Source organism: Pseudophryne corroboree, chromosome 5, assembly GCF_028390025.1.
Source record: "Pseudophryne corroboree isolate aPseCor3 chromosome 5, aPseCor3.hap2, whole genome shotgun sequence".
Lineage (NCBI taxonomy): Eukaryota > Metazoa > Chordata > Amphibia > Anura > Myobatrachidae > Pseudophryne > Pseudophryne corroboree.
The window spans coordinates 724742957-724769506 of NC_086448.1; the positions used below are offsets into that span (position 1 = coordinate 724742957).

At 42.2% G+C, this 26550-nt stretch overlaps 1 pseudogene; it reads right to left on the reverse strand.

Moving 5' to 3' along the window:
• Positions 1 to 21666: 21666 nt before the first annotated feature.
• On the reverse strand, positions 21667 to 21785 carry LOC134931627 (5S ribosomal RNA; annotated as a pseudogene).
• Positions 21786 to 26550: the final 4765 nt, after the last annotated feature.

Consider the following 26550-nt stretch of genomic DNA (forward strand, 5'->3'; position numbering starts at 1 on the left):
ATGCAGTTGTACCCAATGTCCACTTAACCACGGACATGTGGACAAGTGGAGCAGGGCAGGGTCAGGACTATATGACTGTGACAGCCCACTGGGTAGATGTATGGACTCCCGCCGCAAGAACAGCAGCGGCGGCACCAGTAGCAGCATCTCGCAAACGCCAACTCTTTCCTAGGCAGGCTACGCTTTGTATCACCGGTTTCCAGAATACGCACACAGCTGAAAACCTCTTACGGCAACTGAGGAAGATCATCGCGGAATGGCTTACCCCAATTGGACTCTCCTGTGGATTTGTGGCATCGGACAACGCCAGCAATATTGTGTGTACATTAAATATGGGCAAATTCCAGCACGTCCCATGTTTTGCACATACCTTGAATTTGGTGTTGCAGAATTTTTTTAAAAACGACAGGGGCGTGCAAGAGATGCTGTCGGTGGCCAGAAGAATTGCGGGACACTTTCGGCGTACAGGCACCACGTACAGAAGACTGGAGCACCACCAAAAACGCCTGAACCTGCCCTGCCATCATCTGAAGCAAGAAGTGGTAACGAGGTGGAATTCAACCCTCTATATGCTTCAGAGGTTGGAGGAGCAGCAAAAGGCCATTCAAGCCTATACAATTGAGCACGATATAGGAGGTGGAATGTACCTGTCTCAAGCGCAGTGGAGAATGATTTCAACGTTGTGCAAGGTTCTGCAACCTTTTGAACTTGCCACACGTGAAGTCAGTTCAGACACTGCCAGCCTGAGTCAGGTCATTCCCCTCATCAGGCTTTTGCAGAAGAAGCTGGAGGCATTGAAGGAGGAGCTAAAAGGGAGCGATTCTGCTAGGCATGTGGGACTTGTGGATGGAGCCCTTAATTCGCTTAACAAGGATTCACGGGTGGTCAATCTGTTGAAATCAGAGCACTACATTTTGGCCACCGTGCTCGATCCTAGATTTAAAACCTATCTTGGATCTCTCTTTCCGGCAGACACAAGTCTGCTGGGGTTCAAAGACCTGCTGGTGACAAAATTGTCAAGTCAAGCGGAACGCGACCTGTTAACATCTCCTCCTTCACATTCTCCCGCAACTGGGGGTGCGAGGAAAAGGCTCAGAATTCTGAGCCCACCCGCTGGCGGTGATGCAGGGCAGTCTGGAGCGACTGCTGATGCTGACATCTGGTCCGGACTGAAGGACCTGACAACGATTACGGACATGTCGTCTACTGTCACTGCATATGATTCTCTCACCATTGAAAGAATGGTGGAGGATTATATGAGTGACCGCATCCAAGTAGGCACGTCAGACAGTCCGTACTTATACTGGCAGGAAAAAGAGGCAATTTGGAGGCCCTTGCACAAACTGGCTTTATTCTACCTAAGTTGCCCTCCCACAAGTGTGTACTCCGAAAGAGTGTTTAGTGCCGCCGCTCACCTTGTCAGCAATCGGCGTACGAGGTTACTTCCAGAAAATGTGGAGAAGATGATGTTCATTAAAATGAATTATAATCAATTCCTCCGTGGAGACATTGACCAGCAGCAATTGCCTCCACAAAGTACACAGGGAGCTGAGATGGTCGATTCCAGTGGGGACTAATTGATAATCTGTGAGGAGCGGGATGTACACGGTGATATATCGGAGGATGATGATGAGGTGGACATCTTGCCTCTGTAGAGCCAGTTTGTGCAAGGAGAGATTAATTGCTTCTTTTTCGGTGGGGGTCCAAACCAACCCGTCATTTCAGTCACAGTCGTGTGGCAGACCCTGTCACTGAAATGATGGGTTGGTTAAAGTGTGCATGTCCTGTTTATACAACATAAGGGTGGGTGGGAGGGCCCAAGGACAATTCCATCTTGCACCTCTTTTTTCTTTCATTTTTCTTTGCATCATGTGCTGTTTGGGGAGTGTTTTTTGGAAGGGCCATCCTGCGTGACACTGCAGTGCCACTCCTAGATGGGCCAGGTGTTTGTGTCGGCCACTAGGGTCGCTTATCTTACTCACACAGCTACCTCATTGCGCCTCTTTTTTTCTTCTTTGCGTCATGTGCTGTTTGGGGAGTGTTTTTTGGAAGGGCCATCCTGCGTGACACTGCAGTGCCACTCCTAGATGGGCCAGGTGTTTGTGTCGGCCACTAGGGTCGCTTAGCTTACTCACACAACTACCTCATTGCGCCTCTTTTTTTCTTCTTTGCGTCATGTGCTGTTTGGGGAGTGTTTTTTGGAAGGGCCATCCTGCGTGACACTGCAGTGCCACTCCTAGATGGGCCAGGTGTTTGTGTCGGCCACTAGGGTCGCTTAGCTTACTCACACAGCTACCTCATTGCGCCTCTTTTTTTCTTCTTTGCGTCATGTGCTGTTTGGGGAGTGTTTTTTGGAAGGGCCATCCTGCGTGACACTGCAGTGCCACTCCTAGATGGGCCAGGTGTTTGTGTCGGCCACTAGGGTCGCTTAGCTTACTCACACAGCTACCTCATTGCGCCTCTTTTTTTCTTCTTTGCGTCATGTGCTGTTTGGGGAGTGTTTTTTGGAAGGGCCATCCTGCGTGACACTGCAGTGCCACTCCTAGATGGGCCAGGTGTTTGTGTCGGCCACTAGGGTCGCTTATCTTACTCACACAGCTACCTCATTGCGCCTCTTTTTTTCTTCTTTGCGTCATGTGCTGTTTGGGGAGTGTTTTTTGGAAGGGCCATCCTGCGTGACACTGCAGTGCCACTCCTAGATGGGCCAGGTGTTTGTGTCGGCCACTAGGGTCGCTTAGCTTACTCACACAGCTACCTCATTGCGCCTCTTTTTTTCTTTGCGTCATGTGCTGTTTGGGGAGTGTTTTTTGGAAGGGCCATCCTGCGTGACACTGCAGTGCCACTCCTAGATGGGCCAGGTGTTTGTGTCGGCCACTAGGGTCGCTTAGCTTAGTCATCCAGCGACCTCGGTGCAAATTTTAGGACTAAAAATAATATTGTGAGGTGTGAGGTATTCAGAATAGACTGAAAATGAGTGGAAATTATGGTTTTTGAGGTTAATAATACTTTGGGATCAAAATGACCCCCAAATTCTATGATTTAAGCTGTTTTTTAGGGTTTTTTGAAAAAAACACCCGAATCCAAAACACACCCGAATCCGACAAAAAAAATTTGGTGAGGTTTTGCCAAAACGCGGTCGAACCCAAAACACGGCCGCGGAACCGAACCCAAAACCAAAACACAAAACCCGAAAAATTTCAAGTGCACATCCCTACTGTTTACTCATCCCCAATACAATAATCATAGCAGGAACTTTTTACAAAAAGGATACCTACTATAATTAATGCAGTGTCTCGGCTGGATACAAAGTTTCCATCATATGGTGTGAGAAGTGTAAATTATAACAAGTACAAATGTTGTGATTTCTAAGGGGTCTATCTCCTTTTTAGATAATATTATTTTAGAGTGTTAAGTGTTTATATATAGCATCGGCCGAATGCATTGTATATGTTGTAATGTATAATAAATGCATCTAATTTTTATTTATAATTCACGTGTAAATCTTCAATCAGCAGCGCTACACATATACTTGGTTTTAACTACGGGTATCAGGAGCATTGCTAACCTCCAGTGGTGCAAGTGGAAAAAATGTCTTAGTGGTAATGTGCGCGCATGTCATAGGCGCACGCCATAAAATGGGAATGTCCATGTGCCACAAAGGGGCGTGGCCAGTAAAATGGGGCTTGTCGTCATGACATGCCCCCATTTTTCGTCACTCTGGGAACATTGATTTACATTCCATATGCACCTTACCTTTATAGTGGTTTCTCTGAAGAATGGGGAAACGCTGAAGAAATGTATCTTCCCTGGTCAGACAGTGTCTTTAGTCGGTATTCACTATTCATGTATGAAATCACATGGTCTGTAAGATGCCTGTTTGTGTAGGAATATAACCAAAGTCATCATCATACAACAGAGGTTCAATCAGATTCATGCCAGCTTTGTCACCTTCTACCCACTGAGCCTCACAGTTACACCATTATCCTCCCCCCTTCGTCTCCTAGCCACACAGCCTGAGTTCCCCCCTCCTTAATTCTGTGTCTCTCAGCCTGTGTCCCCCAATCCTTAATTCTGTGTCTCTCCGCCTGTGTCTCCCCCCTTTATTCTATGTCTCTCAGCCTGCGTTCCCCCCTCTTTCATTCTGTAACTCTCAGCCTGCGTTCCCCCCTTTATTCTGTATCTCAGCCTGCATTATCCCCTTTATTCTGTCTCTCAGCCTGCATTCCCTTCCTTCATTCTGTCTCTCAGCCTGCATTCCCCCCATTCATTCATTCTGTCTCTCTCAGCCTGCATTTCCCCCCTTCATTCTGTCTCCCAGCCTGTGTTACCCCCCCTTCAGTGTGTCTCTCTCAGCCTGCATTCCCCCCTTCATTCTGTCTCTCAGTCTGCATTACTCTTCCTTAATTCTGTCTCTCTCAGCCTGCATCCCCCCCTTCATTCTGTCTCTCAGCCTACATTAGCCCCCCCTCATTCTGTCTCTCTCAGCCTGCATCCCCCCTTCATTCTGTCTCTCAGCCTGCGTTACCCCCCTTCATTCTGTCCCTCTCAGCCTGCATCCACCCCCCTTCATTCTGTCTCTCAGTCTGCATTATCCCCCCCCAAACTCATTCTGTCCCACTCAGCCTCAGTTCCGCCCACTCCTTACCTCTGTGTCTCTCCCACTTTCCCTCCACTACAGGTGCCAGCAGAGGCAAAGCAACGCAGGCATGCAGTAGGAGGAAGCAGTTGCTCTTCCTTCCTGCTATGAAGCTGCACTCCCAGCATGCAGCGCTGAACCAGGAAGAGACGCTGCTTTTGGCTGTGTGCCCATCAGACAGACCCGACTGTGATGATGTTGTGCGGGAGGGTGTATAGCTAATTTTGAAACTGGCATTACAGTTGGTGGGTGTGCGGGCGCTTGGGAGAAATGGGTGTGGGCACCACCGCCGCGGACATGTCCCAGGTCAGTGGATGGGATGAAGGTACGGTTGTGAGTACACGGCTCTATTTGGTGTCAAAAAAATTCATCAGATATATATATATATATATATATATATATATATCTTTCACATTGCAAGGTATTTTAATAAAAAAAATATTAAAAGTTACATTTTAAGATTTATCTTTTTTTCTTATAAGTGCGCCAACAAAGAGACAATCTTTTTCTATCCAATATTGTTCCTGACCAGATGTCATGATGTTGTTTCATTCTGATATGCTTTACCATATTATGTGCTACTTGAGCTGACAACTTGCTCACATTGAGCTCTTTGCATCTCTTGCTGGGACCAGAGGAAGGGACGAACGCTGTCTGACAGACACAGCATGTGTGAATAATGGGAGGGGTAGGCCACAAGCATAGGAGGACCATGGAGATGTCAGGACCTAAGGAAGGGGGAGGCGGACACAGTGACACTAGTGCCGCTAGCATCATCTATTGACGTGGGCAGAGGCAGAACTAGTTGCTCCTACCATTACAGAGTTGTGTGGTTGTCAAAATTGACTTTAAATCATTTGAAATTAAGGTTAATGAGGTTAATAATACTCTAGGAACAAAAAAGGCACACATTATGTGATTTTAGCTTTTTTTTGTTAATTTAAATAAAAAATTCAAATCCAAATTCAAATCCAAAGCCAGGTACGCTATTTGGCAAAACCAAATCCAAAACTGGAAGATGAATCAGGGCCAAATCCAGCAAAAACGGTCTGGCACACATCTCTAGCAGGAACAGCAGCAGCATCTAACAAACAACACCAGATTTTTCAGAGGTGGGATACTTTCTGTATCAGTGGCCTTATTAAGAGACATACCACTAACAAGCTGTTAAAAATAGTTAAGGATGCCATAGCAACATGACTTGTCCCCCTTGGACTTTTCTCAGGATTTGTGATTTCCAATAATACCACATAGTTTGTGAAACCATTACAGCTGGGTGAAATCCAAAATGTCCCATGTTTTTCCTCACACAATCAACTTGGCGGTACAGAGTTTTTAAGGAAATAACAGGGTCATGCATTAGATGCTGTTTGTGGCCCAAAAGATTTTGGTAGATTTTCAGAATTCAGCAGCTGCATGCAGAAGACTGCAGCACCTGCAAGAACAGTTTAATTTGCCCTGTCAATAACTAAACCAATAGGTAGTAACAAGGTGGAATTACACTCTTTACATACTTTAAGGGATGGAAGAATAGCAAAAAGCTATCCAAAACTACATAGCAAGCCATGATATTGGGAGAGAAGGGAGAATGTACCATAACCCAGCACAGTGGAGAATACTTTCCATGTTGTGTAAGTTGCTGAAACCATTTAAAGTTGTCACCTGTGAAGTGAGTCTAGACATTGCCAGCTTGAGTCAGGTAATTCCCCTAATTAGACTTTTGGAAAATCAGCTGGAGAAATTGAGGGAGGAGATGAAACAATAGGATTCCACTAAATTTGTAGATCAAGGCCCTTATTTGTAGAGATGAGTGGGTTCGGTTCCCAGAGAACCGAACCCCGACGAACATTCCGTTCCAAGCCTGGATCTGAGTCCAGCTCGGACTTCCCATCAGACTCGGAAACCAGAACGAGGCAAAATGTCATCATCCTGCTGTCGGATTCTCATGGGTTTTGGATTCTATATAAACAGCCACGCATTGCCAACATTTTTACTCTGGACTTGGAGAATGAGGGAGACAAACCTCTGTCTCTCTGTGGGTTGTGGCATAGGGTGGGGTTAGTGTGTACTCTGTTGGGATTCTGCTACAGTCACTGTGGTGTATCTGTGCTGTGTTAGGGGTGCTGTCCTGGCTGTCACTGGCGTTGCATGTGCTGCTATGGGTGCTGCAGCTGTACATGAGTGTAGCTTTCCTCCTGTATGCTGTAAAATATAAGGGTGCTGCTGTTAAAAGAACATTACACTGGCTCTGTATGCTGCATAAATTCAGGGTTGCAGTATTTAAAAATTAAAGCACACTGCTCCTGTATGATGTAAAATATAGGGGGTGTGCTGCTGTTAAAATAACATTACAATGGCCCTGTATGCTGTAAAAATTCAGGGGTGGAGTTGTTAAAATAAAAGCACACTGGTCCTGTTTGCTGAAAAATATAGGGGTGCTGCTGTTAAAATAACATTACACTAGCCCTGTATGCTGTAAAAATTCAAGGGTGCTGTTGTTCAAATAAAAGCACACTGCTCCTGTATGGTGTCAAAATATAGGGGTGCTGCTGTTAAAAAATAATATTACACTGGCCCTGTATGCTGTAAAAATTCAATGGTTCAGTTGTTAAAATAAAAGAACACTGGTCCTGTATGCTGTAAAATATAGGGGTGCTGCCATTAAAATAATATTGCACTGGCCCTGTATGCTGTAAAAATTCAGGGGTGAAGATTTTCCAAATAAAAGCACACTGGTCCTGTATACTGTGATAATATTGGGGTGCTGCTGTTAAAAAAAATAGTATTACACTGGCCCTGAATGCTCTAAAAAATCTGTGGTGCAGTTGTTAAAATAAAAGAACACTAGTCCTGTATGCTGTAAAAATATAGGGGTGCTGCTGTTAAAATAACATTATACTGGCCCTGTATGCTGTTAAAATTCAGGGGTGCAGTTGTTAAAATGTAAAAGTACACTGGTCCTGTATGCTGTAAAAATATAGGGGTGCTGCTGTTAAAATTACATTACACTGGCCCTTTATGCTGTAAAAATTCAAGGGTGCTGTTGTTCAAATAAAATCACACTGCTCCTGTATGGTATAAAAATATAGGGGTGCTGCTGTTAAAAAATAATATTACACTGGTGTCACAGGCCGCCATCATGGCCGCTGTTTAGTGACAGTTATGTTGCATTTTTAGCCGGCTGTTTCAGGTTGCTATTTGGATCTGGACTATTAGAAATTTCAGCAGACTGGGCTGAGGTTCACTGTGACAGGGGTTTGGCAGTAATCAAGCAGACTGTGTTTGCAGCATTCAGCTGTTTTCAGTTTCCTAAATAACTCCCTTTAAATAGCTCTCCTCCTGAGCAGTCTGTGTCAGTGATAGCTTATACAGAGCCCTTCATTTGACAAAGGAAGCCAGTTGAAAGATTCTGCTTTGTGGACTCATTTGGAAGATCTTGTTCTGTTCCCCTGCTGGAATATACTTCCTAGTTACCAGCTTCAGGAAGATTATGTTTGGAATACCAGTACAGGAAGATCCCAATCAAGTCCCAGTGGAAAGATTCATTCTGGTTCATAGAACCAGTCCATATGCATCCTGTCAGCTTTGAATCAGCGTCGGACTGGGACAAGAAGGGCCCACCGGGGAAATGCAGTAGTAGGGGCCCATGTTTAGGGGTGTGGTCAGCCACCCCAGAGATTTTGGCAAGCCATTAGAGAGTGCATGGGACCCTTAAAGAATATATTTAGTAAATACTGCTAGTGCATGCATGATAGACATATGTATAACTCAAGTGCATAGTCTAGAACTTGATCCTTAGAGGAGAAGGTGAGCCCACAGGCAGTAGGGCCCACCGGGGGTTTCCCCTGTACCCCTGTGGGCCAGTCCGACCCTGAATCCATTCATCCATGAAGTCCTGGTTATAATTTTATTTATCTGGCCGCCGAGCCATATTATTGTGACTGTGCCTAGTTTACATTCTCTGGCTATTACCCATCCTTTCCATTGGTTTGGGTATCCTAGTGACTATTCAGTGGTTGCACCATTAGCAATCACATTATTTCTGGAGTTTACCATCAGTTTCTTTACCCTGTTAGTCATTAGGATTAGCCTTATCCTGCCACCTCACACCATTGTGCAAATACTATGGTTCCCTGCTGGCTTTATAAACTCTTACTTGCCTTGCCCAGCCTCCCACAGCAGCCTTGTCTATTATTAAAACCTGGGGGCATCTGAGTACTGGGTGGACCTAATCCTCCCGGGAAAGGTGGCTGCTATAGGCAAAGTCTTTGGCTGCAGGAGGCTAAAGGACTGCTGGGCAAGAGCAAGAGCACCACCTAGTACCACCCTCGTGGCACCCCTAACATTATATTGCTGATCAGGGTTCCTTAACTGGCCCTGTATGTTGTAAAAATTCAGGTGTGCTTCTGTTCAAATAAAAGCACACTGGTCTTATATACTTTAAAAATATAGGGGTGCTGCTTTTATAAAAACATTACACTGGCTCTGTATGTTGTAAAAATTCAAAGGTGTAGTTGTTCAAATAAAAGCACACTGGACACGTATGCTGTAAGAATACAGGGTTGCTGTGAAAATAAAGGGGCACTGTTCTGTGTGCTGTAATAATTAAGGGGCACTGTCCTGTGAGATGTTCCTAGTTCCTAGTACTAGTGCTGAAGCTGCTGTTGCCACCAGTCATGACATTGATGATGCAATTCCATCAACGTCGTCTGCTAAGGCAGATGCCCAAGTAAATAATCAGAAAAAAATAAATTATCTGACGAAAAACGTAAAATTGGCAATATGCCATTCACGACACGAAGTGGCAAGGAAAGGCTAAGGCCTTGGCCTATGTTCATGACTGGTCGCTCAGCTTCTCATGAGGATTGAAGCCCTCCTCCCTCTCGAAACATTAAAAAAATGAAGCTTGCTAAAGCACAGGAAAAAACAACTGTGCATTTAGAGATATCAGAAATCCCCAAGGAGAGTCCACGTGTGTCCGCGGATGTGTTGTCTAGGCCTGACATTCCCAAGACTCTATGGAAAGAGGATGCTCCTACCACCATTTGCAAGCCCCCTGCAAGTGCTGGGAAGAGCACTGCCAGTCCAGTTGCTGATATTGAGATTAAGGATGTCACTGTAGATGTACACCAGGATGAGGATGATATGGGTGTAGCTGGCGCTGAGGAGGAAGTTGACGATGAGGATTCTGATGGCGATGTGGTTTGTTTGAATAAGTCACCAGTGGAGACAGTTGTTGTCTGTTGGATGGGAAAGCCTATTGTCATGCCTGGGCAAAATACCAAAAAAGCCACCTCTTCGGTGTGGAATTGCCTTTGTCAACCCATAATAAGTAGGGGTAAGGATGTTAACCACCTAGGAACATCCTCCCTTATACGTCACCTGCAGCGCATTCATCAGAAGTCATTGTCAAGTACAGAAACTTTGGGTAAGAGTGTAAGCAGTCCATTGACACCTAAATACCTTCTTCTTGTTGTACCTAACCTCCTGCAAGACACACCATCATCTCCCTCAATGTCAATTTCCTCCTCAGTGAGGAACGTAAGTAGTCCTGCAAGCCATGTCACTGGCATGACTGACTAATCCTCTTCTAACCGGGATTCCTCCAAAGGATCCTTGAGGGGTACGCCCACTGCTGCTGCTGACACTGCTGCTGTTGTTGCTGCTGGGAGTCGATCGTCATCTCATATGGGAAGTCGGAAGACCACTTGTACTACTTCAACTAAGCAGTTGACTGTCCAACAGTCCTTTGCGAGGAAGATAAATTAAGACAGCAGTCATCCTGTTGCAAAGTGAATTACTGAGGCCATATCAACTATGCTGGTGTTAGATGTGCATCCGGTATCCACCATTAGTGCAGTGGGATTTAGACAGTTGATGGATGTACTGTGTCCCTGGTACCAAATTCCATCTAGATTCCACTTCAATAGGAAAGCGATTCCCGGACTGTACAGGGACATTAAGAAAAGTGTCCTCAGTGTCCTGAAAAAAATGGTTGTACCCAGTGTCCACAGAACAACAGAAGCAGCACCAGTAGCAGCATCTCACAAACGCCAACTCATTTCTAGGCAGGCTACGCTGTGTATCACCGGTTTAGGTAAGAGGCACATTGCTGACAACCTCTTACGGAAACTGAGGGACATCATCACACAATGGCTTACCCCAATTAGACTCTCCTGGGGATTTTTGATATCAGACAACGCCACCAATATTGTGCGTACATTACATCTGGTCAAATTCCAGCACTTTCCATGTTTTGCACATACAATTAATTACGTGTTGCAGAATTTTTTTTAAAAATGACAGGGGCATGCAGGAGATGCTGTTGGTGGCCCAAAAAAAATTACAGGCCACTTTTGACATTCAGCCACTATGCGCCGAAGACTGGAGCACCAGCAAACACTCCTGAACCTGTCCTGCCATCACCTGAAGTGAAAGGTGGTAACGAGGTGGAATTAAACACTCTACTGTATATGCTTCAGAGGAAGGAGGAGCAGCAAAAGGCGAATCAAGCCTATACATCCACCTATGATGTAGGCAAAGGATGGGGAATGCACCTAACTCAAGCGCAGTGGAGAATGATTTCCGTGTTATGCAAGGTTCTCCAACCCTTTGAACTTGCCACACGTGAAGTCAGTTCAGACACTGCTAGCTTGAGTCAGGTTAATCCCCTCATCAGGCTTTTGCAGAAGCAGTTGGAGAAATTGAAGGAGGAGCTAAGATGGAGCGATTCCGCTAAGTACTGTATGTGGGACTTGTGGATGGAGCCCTTCATTCGCTTTGCCAGGATTCAAGGGTGGTCAATCTATTGAAATCAGAGCACTACATTTTGGCCACCGTGCTAGGTTTAAAGCCTATGTTGTATCTTTCTTTCTGGCAGACACAAGTTTGCAGAGGTTCAAAGACCTGCTGGTGAGAAAATTGTCAACTCAAGTGGAACGTGACCCGTCAACAGCTCCTCCTTCATTTTCTTCCGCAACTGAGGCTGCGAGGAAAAGGGTAAAATTTCCGAGCCCACCCGCTTGTGGTGATGCAGGGCAGTCAGGAGCAAGTGTTGACATCTGGTCTGGACTGAAGGAGCTGCCAGCAATTACTGACATGTCTACTGTCACTGCATATGATGCTGTCACCATTGAAAGAATGGTGGCGGATTATATGGGTAACAGCATCCAAGTAGGCATGTCAGACAGTCTGTATGTATACTGGCAGGAAAAAGAGGCAATTTGGATGCCCTTTCACAAACTGGCTTTATTTTACCTAAGTTGCCCCCACTCCAGTGTGTACGCCGAAAGAGTGTTTAGTGCATCCGGTAACCTTGTCAGCAATCGGCGTAGGAGGTTACTTCCACAAAATGTGGAGAAGATGATGTTCATCAAAAGGAATTATAAATTCCTCCAGGAAGACATTTACCAGCAATTGCCTCCAGAAAGTACACAGGGACCTGTGATGGTGGATTCCAGTGGGAACGAATTAATACTCTGTGAGGAGGATATACACATTGAAAGGGGTGAGGAATCAGAGGATGAGGAAAACAGGATGTAGAGCCAGTTTGTGCAAGGAGAGTTTAATTGCTTCTTTTTTGGTGGGGGCCCAAACAAATCAATAATTTCAGCCACAGTCGTACAGCAGACCCTGTTGCTGAAATGATTGGTTTGTTAAAGTGTGCATGTCCTGTTTATACAACATAAGGGTAGGTGGGAGGGCCCATGGACAATTCCATTTTACACCTCTTTTTTCTTCTTTGCATTATGTGCTCTTTGAGGCCTAGTTTTAAAAAGTGCCATACAGTCTGCCACTGCAGTGCCACTTCTAGATGGGCCAGGTGTTAGTTCCGCCCACTTGTGTCGCTTGGCTTAGTCATCCAGTGACCTCAGTGCAACCTTTTGGCCTAAAAACAATATTGTGAGGTGTTCAGAATAGACTGGAAATGAGTGGAAATGAAGGTTAGTGAGGTTAATAATACCGTAGGATCAAAATTACCCCCAAAATTCTCTGATTTTAGCTGTTTTTATGTTTTGTTTCCAAAATCATCCAGATCCAAAACCCGAAAGGGTGGTTTTGGCAAAACCAATCCAGATCCAAAACACCAGCAGGGATCCAGATGCAAAATACCTGAATAGTGTCATCTCTACTCATTGGCTTCACCATGATGCAAGAGTTGTCAATATCTTGAAATCAGATCACTACATTTTGGCGACCATGCTTGAACCTAGGTGTAAGTCATATGTTGTGTCTTTCTTTCCAACCGACCCAGATCTTAAGAGATGCAAAAAGCCCTTATTGAGAAAGTTGGCAGCTCAAGTGGTACCTGACAGGACGACGTCTCCTCCTTAAGTTTCTCTGGCAAGAGCTGCTGTCAGGAAAGAACTCAGCTTTCCCAACAGACCCAGTAGTGATGCAAAGGAGTCAACACAACATTTTGACATCTGGCCTGGTCTTAAAGAATTCCCCAAAATGGTGTGACACCTCCACCATAACTCCATCTAATACTGTCAACATCCAAAGAATGGTGGAGAATTATTTAAATGACAGCATATAGATAAACATGTCACAGAGTCCCTTTTAGTACTGGAAGGAAAAAAGGCAATTTGTAAACCCTTCTGACAAACTCTTCGCATTACTTAAGCTGCTTACCCTCCTCCAGTGCGTACTCAGAAAGCCGGGAACCTCGTCAACAATCGGAGTAAGAGGCTACTTTCTTATAATGTGGAAAAGATAATGTTCAACAAAATGAACTGGAAATCCCATGAAGTTGACATTTACCAGCAATTGCATCAAATTACAAACACTTCTGTAATGGTGGATTCCATTGAATTAATATTATGTGAGGATGATATAAGCAGCACTGATGAGGGTGAGGATTATAATGACAATGACATCTTGCTCCTGTAAATCTGTTAGTTTAGCTGCCTTAAGCCCATTGGTAGCTTGTTCTGTGGAGTCCAAACTAACCAAGCACATCAGCCTCAAAAGTGGCACAAAAATGCCAATCCCTGTCACTAAAGTGTTTGGTTTTTAAACTGTTCAACGTAAGGGTGGGCAGGAGGGCCCAAGGACCATTCCATCTTGGACCACTTTTATTTTCATTATGGACTGCATTCTCTGTGGTCATTGGTGACTGTCTTATTCTTTTATTGTGTTTTTGCCACTAGGCCTCACCACACAGAGAATAAGGACCATACTGTACATTTGCCAAAGCCTACATCAATCAATCAATTATTTTTAAAATCTTCTTTTATTATATTTTTGCTGCTAAGCCTCACCTCAGAGAGTATATTTATTCATTCACATCAGTCTCTGTTCTAGTGGACCATACAGTTGCCAATGCCTGCCACAATCAATCAATCAATCATGATTTATTTTATTTTATTTTTTCTGCTAGGTCTCACAGAGAATAGTTATTTAGTCATTCACATCAGTCTCTGCCATAGTGGACAATCAATCTTTTTTTTATTGTTCTATTATTAACTCCATTTCCCTGTATCTCCCTCGGGAATTTCTCCCTCGGGCCACTTTTTAGGTTTTGTGTTTAGATTTGTATCTCCTTAATGTTTAGGAACTGTATTGGTTTTGCCACAACCGCCCTTGCGGGTTTTGGTTTTGGATCTGTATTTATTTTTAAATATCATAAAAACAGCTAAAATAACACAAATTGGGGGGGTGTTTTTGTTCCTGTCATATTAACCTCAATAACATTCATTTCCACTCATTTCCAGTCTATTTCAAACACCTCACAGCTCACAATATTGTTTTCATCCAGTTTAGGCCAAATGGTTGCATCAAGGTAGCTGGATGACTAAATTAAGAGACAGAAGTGGGCAGCACAAACATGTGGCAATCTAGGCTTGGCACTGCAGTGACAGACATGATATCAGTTTTACAAACTATGCCAAAAAAATGCTACAAAGAGCACATAATGCAAAAAAAAGAGGTGCAGGATTGAATTGTCCTTATGTTATATATATTAAACAGTGCAAGCACAGTTTAACAAACCAGTCATTTCAGCAACAGGAACCGTCACTTGTGGCTGAAAAGATTGGTTTGTTTGGGCCCTCACAAAACAATGTTTTAGAAGGACTACCTCCATTAAGTAATTACTCTGAAGATGTTGATGATTAGGTGTTAATTACATTATAATCTTGTACAAAAAATGTCACATCTTCGCTGCAAAGGACATAACATGGAAGAGGTGCCTGGATTGCTAATGTTCCTACCTCTACTAAATGTTTTCACAAACATTGTCAGGATTAGGGTAAAAATAATCCCACACCCAAGAGGTGGCTTTTTTGGTCTTATGCCCAGGCATTGCAATGGCTTTCTTTTTATCATGGTAAACAACTGCAGCAACTGGTGGCTGACTTACACAAACAATATCATCATCGATATCCTCACTGTCAGATAGTACACACATATCCCCCTCATCCTGTCCCACTTCCGCACAAAAATCCTCAATTTGTATTATGTCCTCCTCATCAGATTCATTACTATTGATATTTGTACTGCTCTCCATGTGTGCAGATGGTTCAGAAAAGGTGGAGGGAGGTGAAAGAGGCTTCTCTATGATGACAGCATGAGAAATGTCAGACTCACACATAGCTAACGTGGACACCCCTAAACGTTCCTCAATAATATCTGATGGTTCTGATTCTGAATGCATTTGTCTTATTGCCTCTGCAGCTAACTTTCCTTTTAATTTTTTTTCTTTACCACTGTAATTTTAAATTATTTTACATACCCTGATTTAAGCCCTCTATACCCTTGGGCATCTGCCTTAGCAGATGACGTTGAAAACTTGCATTGTCAATGTCATGACTAGTGGCAGCAGCTTCAGCACTAGTAGTAGCCTCCATTCTATCAACACAAAGTGGGTTTGACCTTCATTGACAATGTCGCACAATTTAGTCAGAAATGTATATAATAATTACACTCTGGGGTTGACTTCACCGATAGCGTTGCACAAATGAGTCAGAAATATATATTATAATTGCACACTGTGGTTGACTTCACCGACAGCATCACACAAATGAGTCAGAAATGTATATAATAATTACACACTGTGGTTGATTTCACTGACAGCATCACACAATACGTGTATGAGTAAGAAATGATGTACTGCAATCTGACTGGCAGTGTCACAGTACTTATGAAAATAAAATAAAAATTGTATACTAAACTGGGGTACAGCACAAACAAAAAATATATATTTTTTATAATTATAATTTTAGTTTTTTTTTGTTTTTAGCTTTTATTTTAATTTTACTCTGGGATGGAGCCCCTGGATGGATGGATGGATGGATGGACGGACAGATCACCATTTCAGATACAGCAGACAGAGCACCCCTTTTTCAGATATAGCAGACAGACAGAGCACCCCTGGACTGATTGGGCAGTCTTAGCAGCATATACACACAAATAACAGTGCTTATTAGAAAAGTGTAAACTTTTAATAACAACTTAAAATTTAAACATACAGCAAATTCTCATCGGGACTGTCGGTCAGTCCTGCAGGTCATACATTTCGAGGCACAGTATAATTCTGAGGCCTTATGCAAGTATTCAATGCACTAGCTTTCTAAGGTTAGTTAGTTAGTCAATAAGCTCTTCCCAAGATGGCAAGTCTTTTGCAAAGCAGTAGTTGTTGCTACTGATGCTGGCTAGTCAGTTAGTTGCAACTACCATTCAAAGCATAGTTAGTTGATTTTTATAGCATGCTATTTATATGTATTTAGAAAAAGCAAGTAACAGTGATCCACGTTTTTGTGTAAATATAACGTGCTTCCTGGGTCTGGAAATAAACCCTTTTTGGTCCAGTATGATGGTGTCTCCCAGCTCCTGGTGCTTTAATTACCGTTTAGTGGTGCCATATCTGGAGTGTCCCAATAATGGTCCAAACACCTGCAGGTTATCGAAATGTAGACCGGTACTTGACAATAATGATAGAGACCTCTTACGCGTTTCTCCACCTCTCAAAGATTCAGCGGCTTCCTCAGAGAAGTGTAGCTCTATCTCTCTGTGATCCCATTTAAATATAGCGGACATTCTCCCGCCAGTGGGGACACGTTGCGTATCTCATCAAGCCTCATTTCAGACTGGAACACATACGCATGCATACTCAGATGTAGTTGTGACCCTTCCCGGTCATGTGACTGCTTCTCACGCCTCGTTTTGTGGCTATAGCATTACTTTACTTTTACTATGCTAGATATCCTATGTGCATTCCACGGCTTCTGGAGTTACACTTTATATAGTCAAAGTCCCCTAGTTTTCTAATCATAAAAACATAGACACGGAGATGAAATTCATTCATTATTTCATAATATATCATATAAAATGTCCATAGACATATAAATATAAAAATACAGTACACACAAATATATAAGTGAAAATAAAAATAAAAATAAAAAACCACAGAAATATGGCAAAAAAACACATACTGTATATGCACATATCAGAATAAAAATAAACATCTACACATATATACGCATATGCCTAAATGCATGTGTATATATGCATATATCCATATAAAAAGTAACAACTCAGATGTCACATACAGAGTATATATTTTTTATACTCTGCATCTAAACTCATTCTATCAATTACTTGTATTATTATCAACCCTAGTAAGGGAATTATATATATGTATAGATTTATATTTATTTATTATTATTATTTATTTATTATTTTATTTTTTATACATATTATTATTTATATATATATATTTTCTATATTTTCTATATATTTTCTGTACATATATATATCTCTCTATCTCCATTCATATCTTAAAAATTTACATCTCAAACCACGGACATCATAACTTATTTATTATATTCTTATTAGTAGAGAGAGACAAAGGAAAAAAAAGGAATACATAGATCTCAAACACGTACATAGTGAACCTGTACTTTTGAAACCTACATATATTGTATACATACGCGGGTGCAGATGAGGAGGGAAAAAGGGAAAAAGAGAGAATTTAAGAGAAATAAATGGGGGACCTCTATGCTCTATCTTACATAAACGTAGTAGCCCCAAAGCATAGTTGGAGACAGCAGTGCAAAAATACATATATGGGCATTTATTTATGTCCCCTATTTTTACCATCTTATATTCAAGTTTATGGTCAAGACGGAAGAGAGACACTAGAATGATTAATATCAAAATTATCATGCAGGAGAGAGAACATAGCGAATGTCGGCCAGGGATCCTAAGAAAGGTCTATATATTATTTAACTCCACTGTGTCATTTAGACCACCTGGTACCAAAGTTCCCAAAACATAGATCCAGTATGCTTCTCTCCTACATAACAGATTAAACCTACTGTATCTCCTCCACGTCTTGTTACTCCCACCTGTTCTATTGCCTTTACTGACACATTTTCCATTCTCTGTTTTTGACACCATGATATATTGAGCGACAGAGGATGTGTACCACAACCCTTTAGAATGTTTCTCCTATGTTCAGAGAATCGAACGTGGAGAGTAAATCCGTACATCCTACGTACTGTTTCCCACATCCACATGTGATTAAATATATCACAAATGAAGAGTTGCAGTTGAGGAATTTTGTTATTTGATGTTTCCTTCGTATGAGATGACCTAAAGTCTGTACTCTTTCTGAGGGAGGACATACATGTGGTGCATGCAGTCCTCCCACATTTGTGAAAGCCAACTGGTTTTGGCGGTAACCAGGTTTTCACTGGTATTATAGATGACTCTGGGTTCATAAAATGACTACGAACTAACTTATATTTCAGATTTTCTGATTTCGTGAAGGTAACTTGTCCTGAAGGGTCTATCTGGTCTTTTAATATCTCATCCATGCATAGTAGGTTTGTGTTCTTCTTTATAATCTTCTTTATTTCCCTAGCATGGCTATTAAATTGGGTGGTAAAGGTAATTGTCCTCAAGTGCTCTGTTTCATTTCTATTTTTCTTCTTTACTTGAGCTACTTCACCAATAGTAAATCCCTATCCATCCCGTCTACCTCAGCTAATGCTTTCTGTAGTATTTCCGGGGGGTAGCCTTGTTCTTCAAAGGACTCCAATATCCTTCCTGCCTGTTGTCTGAATACCTCACTTGATGAACAATTCCTTTTCATTCTAACTAATTGGCTCTTGGGGATATTCTTTTTCCACCCCCTTAGATGTGAGCTCTCATAGTGTAAATACCTGTTTTGATCAACGGGTTTAACATAAGTTTGGGTAGCTAATTTGTCATCCTGTACTGTCAACGTGATATCTAAAAAATTAATCGTAATTGTGCTAAGCGAACAAGTAAACTTAAGACCATACAAACTACTATTTAAACTCTGTGAAAGCATGCAAAGTGGATAAATCACCAGTCCAAATCATAAACAAATCATCAATATATCTGCCATAGAGGGTCAGGTCCACCCCAAGCTCACTCCCCCACACATGTTGCTCCTCAAGGTGCCCCATGTATAGGTTCGCGAAGCTCGGAGCGAACCTGGTCCCCATGTAAATAAAAAGAAGAATCAAAAGTGAAATAATTGTGAGTAAGAATAAATCGGATTGATTCCAAAATAAATTCAATTAGATTATTTTCAATATGTGGATCATTTCTCAAATAGTGTTCAATTACTTTAATACCTAATTCGTGCAGAATATTTGAATATAGTGATTCAACGTCGTATGTTACCAGGTATGTGCCTGGCTTCCAGGTGACGTTGTTCACCAGATTCAAAAAACTTTTTGTATCTTTAATGTATGATTTTAACTTCTCAACATATCCTTGTAGATAATAATCAACAAAAAAGAAAGGTTATTAGTAAGTGAACCCACTCCCAAAATGATTGGTCTCCCCGGTGGTGTGAAAAGTGACTTGTGAATTTTTGGTAAATAATAAAATGTGGGTGTGACCGGGTGATTACAAAGCAAAAAGTGCATGGTTTCTTTAGTAATGGCTCCTGACTGTACCCCATGGACTGATTGGGCAGACTTAGCAGCACCCCTGGACTGATACAGCAGACAGGACACTCCTGGACAGATACGGCTGACTTATCAGCACCCCTGGACTGATACGGCAGACAGGGCACACCTGTACTGATATGGCAGACTTAGCATACCTCTGGACTGATACGGCAAACAGAGCACCCCTGGACTGATACTACAGACAGGGCACCCCGGACTGATATGGCAGACAGCGCACCCCTGGACTGATACAGCAGACAGGGCACCCCTGGACTGATACATGAGACAGTGCACCCCTGGACTGATACAGCAGACAGAACACCCCTGGACTTATACAGCAGACAGGGCACCCCTGAACTTATACAGCAGACAGGGTACCCCTGGTCCAGAGGCATCACTCTCCTCTTTATACCCGGTGCGGGTGCCAAGGAATCGTGACTTTGTGGGAGGGGCGTGGTTAAGTGGACCGAATCGTGGGAGGGGCATTGATAAGTAAATCACAAGAGGAAATTATATCTTATTTTAAAGCTGTTTTCAATAAATTGCATTCATCTTGACCACAGCAGTAATACTGTAGCTTCAATTGCTTCATAGGCTCTTCAGTAAGATAGGTTACAAACAGCCAGGGCACCACCAGGCCTGATTGTTGCAGTCACAAAATGAATCAACCCAGTGTTCTTAATATACTGTATATTCCTGACAGCAAACATGTTTAAATATTATGTAATTCTGCTATTATTTGAAAAAGAAATTTCTGTTTATCCCAAGGCAAAGATAATGTATTTTCCGATAAATAAGTGGCAAACAGATTGCTGTATTACTTTAAGAGTGTGTTGGAACAGCACAGGTCTCTGAGAGCATGGCACCCGCCCATTAGGGGTAATTCAGAGTTGATCGCAGCAGCAAATTTGTTAGCAGTTGGGCAAAACCATGTGCACTGCAGGGGGGGGGGGGGGACAGATATAACATTTGCAGAGAGCGTTAGATTTGGGTGGGTTATTTTGTTTCCGTGCAGGGTAAATATTGGCTGCTTTAGTTTTACACTGCAATTTAGATTTCAGTTTGAACACACCCCACCCAAATCTAGCTCTCGCTGCACATGTTATATCTGCCCCCCCCCTTGCACTGCACATGGTTTTGCCCAACTGCTAACAAATTTGTTGCTGTGATCAACTCTGAATTAGGCCCACTGTTTGCCAGGACTTCTCCAATGTGCATGCGCAAATCAGCAAATCACAGAGCCATTTTCTTGGTGATTACTGTCTTCAGTACAGGCTGCTGCGGGACTCCAGAGAGGTAAGTAAAATTTTATGGCTGCCCGGTGGCCAGTGTGCACTGAACCCATTATATATAAGCCATTGAATCTAGGGCCCGTTTCAGACCTGATTGCTGCTGTGTGTTTTTGCGCAGCGGGCGATCAGCGATTAACTGTGCATGCATATGCACTGCAATGCACAGGCGCGTTGGCAAACAACAACAGGCATCGCCTGTCAGTGACAGGCTGGTGCGAAAAATGCAGTAGCACAGCCATTCACATGCTGATTAACAGGAAGAGGCAGTTTGTGGGTGGTAACTGACCGTTTTCTGGGAGTGTCAGGGAAAAGTGGTAGTTTGGGAAGGAAAAATAAAGACTCTGTTGGGGCACACTTTGCAAATATTAAATATGTTAAAACTTAACGTTTATTAAAGTTCATCATAAGAAAAAGGATCGACAATAGACTTTAGCATAAAAACAAACACCTAGGATACTTAAATTATGTAAATATTAGGGTTAAAATACCCTCTATTGACACTAATCATATTCCATAGTGAACAGTGTCAATTTGAGATTTACGCCTAAGGTGAAAAATATTTCAAAACAGAGATATATATATATGATATCTAAGTGTATCAGGAGTACATTTACTACTAAAATTAAATGAGTATCGTGTAAACTCCTTGATAATTGCTCGCTTGGTGCTGTGGGTAATCAGCTGAGCAAAGTTAAATTTTTTTGGTATTTGAATATCTGTCATTAGATTTCTACTCCTAACAAGAGGATGTAGATCTAGAGGTAAAGCCAATGTTTCCTCCACCACTTCTGCTGTTTGCTGGGAAATAGTGCTACTGCACCAGATATTCCAAGGTAGTCACCTAACCTTGTACTGATCAGGCCTATCACTGCTTTGCTTCCAAGATCAGATGGATTTGGGCGTGGCCAGTGAAGTGTGGCAGTAGTATTGTGATCCAACAAATGAGAGAGTGCATGGTTTTGGCATGTATACCAAAAGTGAGAACTTCTACTGTCCTGCTAGTCTGCCCCAAGTCCATTTTACAATAGGCCTAATTCAGAGTTGATTGCAGCAGCAAATTTGTTAGCAGTTGGGCAAAACCATGTGCACTGCAGGTGTGGCAGATATAACATTTGCAGAGAGAGATAGATTTGGGTGGGTTATATTGTTTCTGGGCAGGGTAAATAATGGCTGCTTCATTTTTACACTGCAATTTAGATTTCAGTTTGAACACACCCCACCCAAATCTAACTCGCTCTGCACATGTTATATCTGCCCCCCCTGCAGTGCACATGGTTTTGCCCAACTGCTAACAAATTTGCTGCTGCGATCAACTCTGAATTACTCCCAATGTGCATTGCAGGGAGCTTGATGTCTGTCAATGGATGAGAGAGTTCTCGAATAAGTAGAGATAGAGAGGGTGCACCCCTACTTTTGCTGTCCAATGTCATATACGGTTATAGAGGACATTGGATGAGAGAGATGGGGTGCTGAGAGAAAAATTTTAATAGAAATGTATGACAGATATTTCTACCAGGTGGTTTGTAAACATAACCTTTTTTGCCAGAATGTGTGGTAAAACTGTCACCTTTTTCCAGACAATGGTTTTTATTAGGTATTGGTGGACATTATAACCTCTTTTGTCAGAAATGCATGACAAGTACTTAGTAGAAATAAGCTCAAGCACTTTTAGCAATAGGTGATAATTAATGAGCAATGGGTTAACACATATCAGTAATTTGTATATTCAAAATGTGCCCTCAAATTCCTATGGCTTTTTAAATAAAGTCCAAAGCATATGTTGGTACATCAAAATGGGAAAAACAATAATGACCCCTTATAAGGAAAATGGATTGATCACAGGCACATATATACTGACTGATTACAATGGTTCTATGTAAGCCTATTCAGAAAAAAAGAGATTCCAAGGGGGAAATTTACTAAGGTGGGAGATTTTTAGAACTAGTGATGTTGCCCATAGCAACCAATCAGATTATATCTATTATCTGCTAGAAGCAACTACATAAATGGTAAGTAGAATCTGATTGGTTGCCATGGGCTACATCACCAGTTCTAAAAATCTCCCACCTTAGTAAATTTACCCCCAAATATCAGATAAACTTATCAGTTAGCAAAACATAGGCATAGATAATTAAAGGCCCAAAAGGGCTATATAACCTTTTTTGCCAGAAATGTGTGGTAAAACTTTCACCTTTTCCAGACTGAATGGTTTTTATTAGGTATTTGTGGACATTATAACCTCTTTTGTCAGAACTGCATGACAAGTATTTAGTAGAAATAAATGCAAGCACCTTAAGCAGTAGGTGATAAGTAATAAGCAATAGGTTAACACATGTCAGTAATTTGTATATTGCACTATTACACTTAGATATCTAGTGTAATACTGACTCTGGGAGCACCACCAACATATACATATACACAATATATACCCATAATAGGGATCATTTATTTGTTACATATTGTTGGTCTCTGCGAAGGCATATGCAAAACCCTCCGCAAACAGAAATACAGTGCGATGTCCAACCCCACTAAGCCTACAGTGTCAGGGAAAACACAGGTGTTCCCAAGTGTTTTCAGTGAGGGTGAGTGATGTCAGCTCCGGACCCGATCAGTCTGTTCTCATCGCACTGTAGGAATAAGCCCTGGGCTGCGCAGAAAATGCACACACAGGTAAAAACCATTCACTGGTGAGTGAGGTGCGAACGGATTTGCAGCTGTCCGCTTACTGAGGGATTATTTTTTTTTAGCTGCTCGGCATACACATGCAATCACACACTTGCACGGTGAATATACACTCCCCTTGGCGGTGACATTCTGATCGCAGGACAACAAATTTAGCAGCCCAGCGATCAGGTCAATGAATCAATGAATCACTCCCATAGTGCATACACGAAAGACATTTCTGCACATATCCAAGGATATTTTGTATTCCATAAGGAAGAGTGCTGCAGACAACTGCAAGTGGTCTCCCTACAGTCTTAAATCTCCCCTAGCTTAACTGAATCAAAACTAGAGAGTGAATAAGCAGTGGCAAACTTAGAACATTATAAAGGAAAGAAATGATCTCATATTAATAAAAAAAATTTCTCTATCAAGCACCTGCCTTCTCTAGAGTATTGCCTGTTTTTTCATGCAGTACAGTGTTCTAGAAAGGAACTGAAGTGTGACTATAATGTAGCTAAATGTGTCATAGCAAGTAAGAAAAGTCAGAAAATGTGATACAAATAGGAAACATGTTCCTAACTGTATTCTATTATTTTTATATTTAAACTTGTTTAATGTTAAATTATATATTTGTAATTCATATGATGCAAAGAGATATGTACTATAGCAGGACCAGTCCTGGCCATAGGTGACCTAGACACAAGCTTAGGACAACTTAGCTTCAGATAGAGGGCCCCTAGGATTACCACCCATCCGTTATTACTGTGATCATTCTGTAAATCGACCAGACTGTCCGGTATCTGGATGGGTGTGGAGATGTGTTGGGACACATCTGTGGCCAGCGATGGGACCAGTATGATGGAAGTGGAGGTGCATGGAAGAGTTGCCTAAGAAGCATGAAAGATGCCACACAGAAGAGGCAACCAGGCAGGAAGAAGAACAAAGGCACGGGAAGACAGAAAACTGGAAAAGGAGGGAGAAGGAAGACATAAGATTCTTGATAATGACAGAAGACTCCAGGGTGCCTAAGTCCTGTCTGCAAGGGGACTCTTGCAAAAGAGTTTATATTGGCCTCCACAGCTATAGAGCTATGATTGTCATTGTAGTTCTGTACAGAAACCATAGTCTGAGGAGGGTGGGTACGCTGAAGCCATCTACTGTAGGTCTATAGACTGCAGCTGGTGGAGTGGAATGGTAGTAACTGGTTACAGGTATGATCTCTAGGCATTGCAAAATGATAAACATATGATCATGATAGTAGAGAGTTCTGCACCAAAGGAGAAATAAATTTCTACAAAATAAAATGTAGTTTTTAATGTTTACCTTTAAAAGGTGGTCACATAATTAAACAAGAGAATACAGGGATACATCAGCCTCTGAAATTACCTGTGTATACAGGTGTAATGTCTACATACAGGTATAAATGTCACCTCCACCCCACACGGGTGCTGATCACCCACCTTGTGATTTCAGTCTACAACAAGTATAATTGACCAAGAAATAGGATGTCTACTGATCACACTCTACCTTAAATGTTGTAGGTTGAAAGAAGTAATTTCTGTCAATAGAAGGATGCCGGTCATTCCAAATGTATCAAAACATAGCATGGAGTATTGGGCTTGGGAAATATGCCTCTATCAATAGAAATGAAAATAGAAATAGACTGAGTCAGAGGAACTCCCATGTGCATTAACTCTGTCTTGAGATGGAAAACAATTGTATAGGTTGTGATTCTGCTTTCAACATTAGACCCTGAGAGTCCTGGGGCTGGGGATACTTACAACACCTGGTATTCCTATGTGGTCTTCAACATTGTACTACCCTGGCCCAACACTTTATCGCTTCCAAGATCAGACGAGATTGGGCAAATTCACTGTGGTATACTTGTAGGATATTGTTACTCGTTTTCTCTTTTGAAATCCGTGATGAAAGTTCACGAATGAGAGCAGGTGGTGAAAGTGAGAAAAGTGGATAGAAGAGGAGCCCCATAGATGGGTGACAAAAAAAATCACCTCCCCAGTTTTGATGCAGGGGGAGGATTGATTGAAGAAAATGTTAGGATCTGATTTTAATGTTAGGCAGAGAAAGCGAATGTGAAATGAATGTCTAGTTCTAAGAGTCCTGCTGTTTTATTCCCGGAGACACATGGGCAAGGCTGCACTGTACACCTGTCTGCAATGGTACCTTTTTATCTACCATTCCCTCTTATTTCTCCCTACAAACACTATCTCACGCTGACCTCTCTACCCCAACATCACTGCAATGTTATATTATGTAATTATATATGTTATATTTAGTAATAGTTGGTCTTAGTATTATTCTCTTACCTTCCAAGTATTGTGCGGGATTAACCCCCTATAAAATTGGGGAAACTTTTAGTTGGATAATGTGGGCTCTACCTGGCATAATGTGTATCAGGGCCTCTACCTTCCATAATGTAGGCTCTGCCTGGCATAAGGTGTATCAGGGGTTCTACCTGGCATGTAAACCTGGGGTTCTACCTGGCATAATGTGTATCAGGGAATCTACTGTGGTGTGGTGTAACATATCTAAGTTGCTCTACCATGGCATAATATGTATAAGAGGCTCTACCGTGGTGTAACATGTATAAGGGGTACTACTGTGTGTGTAATGTGAATAACAGACACTACTGTGCCATGAAAAGTGAATAACAGACACTGCTGTGCCATGTAACGTGAATTGGTACTTTTCTGTGACCACATCCCTTCCCCAAAAATCCACACCCCTATATTCTTGCATGTGCCTTTGGCTAGCACCATCCCCATTTTAAATATGGTGGGAGATGGGGCACCAATTCTTTTTCTTGCACAGGTACCAAAATGTTTAGTTACAGCACTGGTAAATTATTTAAAGTTCCAGCAAACAACTGTTGGTGTAATTTGCATACTGTACATGTAACACCTGCCATTATAATACTGCTGAAGTGAATATTGAGACCCCTTGTGGATAAGCTATTGTTAATGTGGGAGTGGTCCCCTCCTTAGTACATGATGCTATAATAGGGAGA